Below are 4,629 nucleotides of genomic sequence, written 5' to 3'. Positions count from 1 at the left end.
TCCCACTTTTATATGAAAATATTGCTGCAAGCCAATGGAAGGGGGCAACACTGACAAGAGAGGTGTGTAGCTGGTGAATGGCTAGCTCTGCCCAGTAATGAATGAGCTGGTTGTGGTAACTTTCTTTATATAAGAACTGCTGCTATCTGTCTGATGCTAATGGTAAACAACAGAGTTGTGTAGCAGCAGTTTCCCAAATAGAAAGGAAGTCAAATCATCATTGTCACCATTATCGCCTCTCTTCTCCATTAGAAAGCTCTTGGAGGTATTTGGTGGAATAATTCACCAGAAATTCCTCTTCACATTTGAAGTGCCCCTGACCACAGCCCCTGTGGAACACTAAAGGGACATTTCTTCGAGGTAGGTATTCCATGAAGACTCTTATCCATGGAAACCTTGGCTGCTCGGAGCAGACGTGGCCTCCCTTTAGGTCCCGCATCAGAGACAAAAATGATCCCAACAACAATAAAGTGAACAAGTCTTCCACCACTCTCTGTTTGCCTCTTATTTTGGTTTCTGCAACAAATCCAGCCTAATCGAAATGAACATTTCTGTTTGTGCCTTGTGAAGAAAAATGGCTGGAATGCGATCATTTTTTTTGGATCTGGTAAAGAAAAGTGAAGTTTCTGGAGGAAGGTAGGAAAGCTCTGGTAGCAATGAATGCAGACATCTGTGCAGACCAAGATCAGGGGTGTCTTTGAATAACTATGGACTTGAATGGTCTTGAAGGGTGAGCAAAACAGTATGTCACATGCACAGTATGCATCTTGATCTACTTTTCTTTCTTAATCCTGGGACCCCAGGCCAGGTTAGGATCATGGAACATTGGTAGGGCATACTTAAAGGCCCTTCTCCAAACTATTCAGTGAGCCCTATGATGCAGTGGTTAAACTGCAGTACTACTGTCAAGATTCTGCTCACATCCTGAGTTTGATCCCAACAGATTCAGGTAGCCAGCTCAAGGCTGACTCATCCCTACGAGCTTGGTAAAATGAGTGCCCAGCTTGCTTGGCGTCCAAGTGTTGTCTGCATAATTATGTTGCAAATAGAGATGGGAGCATTCGTATTCATATACAAATACGAATATCCCAGTGCAGTGGGATTTAACAAGGGTCCACTCATGCATCCGGCAGTGGCAGTGGCCCCACTCATCCTTCCAATCGCACCCGGAGCACTGCTCTCTTCCCGCTCAGCTAGCCACTCCAGGCAGGGGGAAGGAGGACGAGTCTCTCTGCATGGCTGCTGTGGCCAGCTGAGTGGGAAGAGAGTGGCGCTTTGGGTGCGATTGGAAGGATAAGCAGGGCTGCCGCCTACACCAGATACGTGAGTGAAATTCCCTAGTTAAGTCCAGCTGCGCAGGGATATTTGTATTCGTATACAAATACAAATATCCCCATCTCTAGTTTTAAACCACCCAGAGAGTGCTCTAGCACTATGGGGCAGTATATAAGCCAAAACAACACCCACACAAACAGAAAGACAGACAGACAGACAGACAGATGAACTATTTTAGTCCTCCCGCTCCATTTTAAGGGGTTAAAAGAAGGGAAGAACTCTAAGGGGACAATTGGAATTCCCCTGTGTCATGGAGGTAGCTTGAAGGGGAAATGGCTAAAAGGGCCACGTTTGTGCCTCTTTGTACACTAAACCTAACCTGAGTTAGGCCCCTACATAAGGGCCTGGGAGTAAGAGAGTGAGGTTGCACAATATAGCCAATATTCTGCTGCTAGTTCTAACTAGAGTAGACACATTGATTCACTGGGATATATAGAAGTGTTGATAGATCATTCAGTCATTGAACCAATGGGTCTATTCTATATCTGAGACTAACAGCAGGATAGTGGTCCACAGATTTAACATGCATGTGCAGTAGTTCAGCCCTCAACGAATCTTTAGGAACTGAGGAAATTCTTTTTCAAGAAATGGAAATCTAATTAACCAGCTTCTTGGAAGGGGAAGGGAAAGGCAGAGATCAGTTTTCATTTGTCCTTTGCTCAGATGATTTTAAATATGAGATGTCATTCGTTCTGAGTGTGGGTTTTTTTTTTAATTGTTCAGTTTTGACCAAAGCAAATTGAAACAAACTTCTCAACCACCCCACTCGACCAGCCTGTGAATAAAGATGTAAGGAGACCCTTCAGGTCAGAGAAGTGTAGTACGAATATATAAAGGAGATGCCATTTGTGTGAGGGCCACAAAGACTTCCTGGAACATCTCCATAAGAGACATTACGTCATGCCAGCATTACAACATGCCTTTTTTTTTTGACCCAGGTAGCAAGGTGTCTATTTGGTAAAAAATTTTAATCAAGCACATTGTACCTTTAGTGGTACAGTTCTAGTATTTTTCTGCATCTCGGTTTTAATTTGCACAGTAGGTAACTGTTTCATATTTTTGTGTTTGTCTGCCACCCTAGAAGCTATTTTGGGTGAATACAGTACTAGTTTTGAAATTTTTGAAACATAACATTGACTGATTGGTTGCACTTCTCTCTCTCTCTCTCTCTCTCTCTCTCTCACACACACACACACACACACACACACACACACACACACACACACAGAGAGAGAGAGAGAGAGAGAGAGAGAGAGAGAGAGAGAGAGAGAGAGAGAGAGAGGAATCTACTAAAGCGTCTGTAACAAAGCTCTCCAGATGTTTCACAAAATAAAGCTTAGCCCATAAAATATGAAACCAGAGTTTAGCAAACTCTCTCTCTCTCTCTCTCTCTCTCTCTCTCTCTCTCTCTCTCTCTCTCTCTCTCGACTACAATCCTCAGAACGCCCTAGTCAACATCGCCACTTGGGATTGTGGTTCAAAACTGTAACTCTTCCAAACTCTGAATGACAAACCCTGGCTGAAATCTTGTTGCTTAGCACAGTAAATCACAACTAGAGTAGCCCTGTTTGAATCAATAGAATGTACAGAGGAGTTGACTCAGCAAACTTCCACTGATTCAGTGGGCCTTCTCTAGTGCAACTGACTCCACTAAGCGATAGGATTTCAGCCTATATGGGAAAAAGGAAAGAAAACTATCTAAAGGAGGGAAGCCGCACACCACCATTTGACTGCAGGGAGTCTAAACAAGCACAAAGAAAGCTTTTAAAAACAGAAGGACTTAAAACTCTGGGGTAATCAAAAGATATTCAGCTGCTGTCCCAGAAAAACATAACTCTGGAACTAGGCAAGCTTCTCTGGGGAGCTCATTCCACAGGCTGTGGTGGTGGTGGTGGGGTGGGGGTGGGGGTAGTGCTGCCATTCTTTCCCAGACTCCTCTTTGCTGGCCTCCACCTGGCCTCATTGTGCAGAAGCACCTGGACCACAATAGGCTCCAAGCGACATGGACTTGGCTGAGACTCAAGCAATGGGGCTTAAGTAGCTTCTCAACAGCAATCTTGGCTTACAGACTGCTCTGCTCTGGCACAATGCATTCAAAGACCAAGCTGTGAAACCATTGGTGATATTACTTTGCTTTAACCCCCCCCCCCCCCGCCAGGGTGGGCAAAGTGTGGTCCTTGAGAACAGCTAGCCATTTTTGATTTCTAAAATTAGATTCCCCCCCCCTCTGATCAAACCCAGTGTCACAGGCCCCAGGCTGAGGCCTGATATACTGAGAATGCTTCCCGAAATGAAGTTCCCAGGCTCTGTACAGAAGATTTACCACTCTTTTAATTCAACCTGAATGAAAACCCGGTGAAGCCAAGTTGCTTTGGAGACTTATTTCTGGAGGGTCATTTGATCCCTTTCTCTGTGCATGGAAATGTAGACTGAGATTATGTTTGGCCCGGGGGGGGGGTGATGGGGGATGGGTAAATTCTCCAGATGAGTCTTTTTTCTTTTTTTTCTCTCCACATCTGAAATGGGCAATTTTTGTTCGTAGCAAATGTGCACTTTTTCGGGGTGAAATGTTGGTGAAACATGACATCCTCTCACTTCAGCTTCATTTCATAAAGTGAATGCGAGTCAGGAAGCATGTCTTCAGGGGAAACCACTGTGTATGAGAGCGTTGATTAATTTTTTTCCTTGTCCACTCATTCTCCCTGTAATTCCCCCCCTTCTCCAGCCAGATGTTTGATATGTTCCCCACAAAAAGCCCTAAACTGGAAATCAACCTGGCTGGGGAATAAAGGGCCTCGGGGAAGAGTTGGCAGGGAACACGAATTGAGCACAGGAGGGGTTTAGGCACCTTCAGACCTGCTGATCCCCTGTTATGGAGACCATGTGTTTGTGTGGCGAGATACAGAACTTTTCGAACCCAAGCCTACTGGGCTGGGGCAGAGACAGATAGCTGATCGAGTTGGGTATTGCAGGCATTTCTTCTTGATGCAAAGGCACATTATACACGGAGACTTCCCTTGAAGACAGCCCTGAAAGGTAGGCAAGTACTGAAGGCTGTTGCTAGAGTACTAACAGGCGCCAAATGACTGGGAAGTTACCTTGCTTGCAAGGTTGGCCCTACTATTAGGAAAAACAGAGGACCTGCCTCAGGCAGCAAACACTGGACTGCCATCATGAACCCTTCCAGCTCTTTCTTCCGTACATCCCATCTGTTCCCTTCTGTTGGATGGCAGAGGCATGCATTCACATTACTATATTGCTTGCTTACAGCAGCAGAGAAATGCAATGGTGGTG

The sequence above is a fragment of the Pogona vitticeps genome, chromosome 2 (genome assembly GCF_051106095.1).
Source record: "Pogona vitticeps strain Pit_001003342236 chromosome 2, PviZW2.1, whole genome shotgun sequence".
Classification (NCBI taxonomy): Eukaryota; Metazoa; Chordata; class Lepidosauria; order Squamata; family Agamidae; genus Pogona; species Pogona vitticeps.
Note: the sequence above shows the minus strand (reverse complement) of the source record.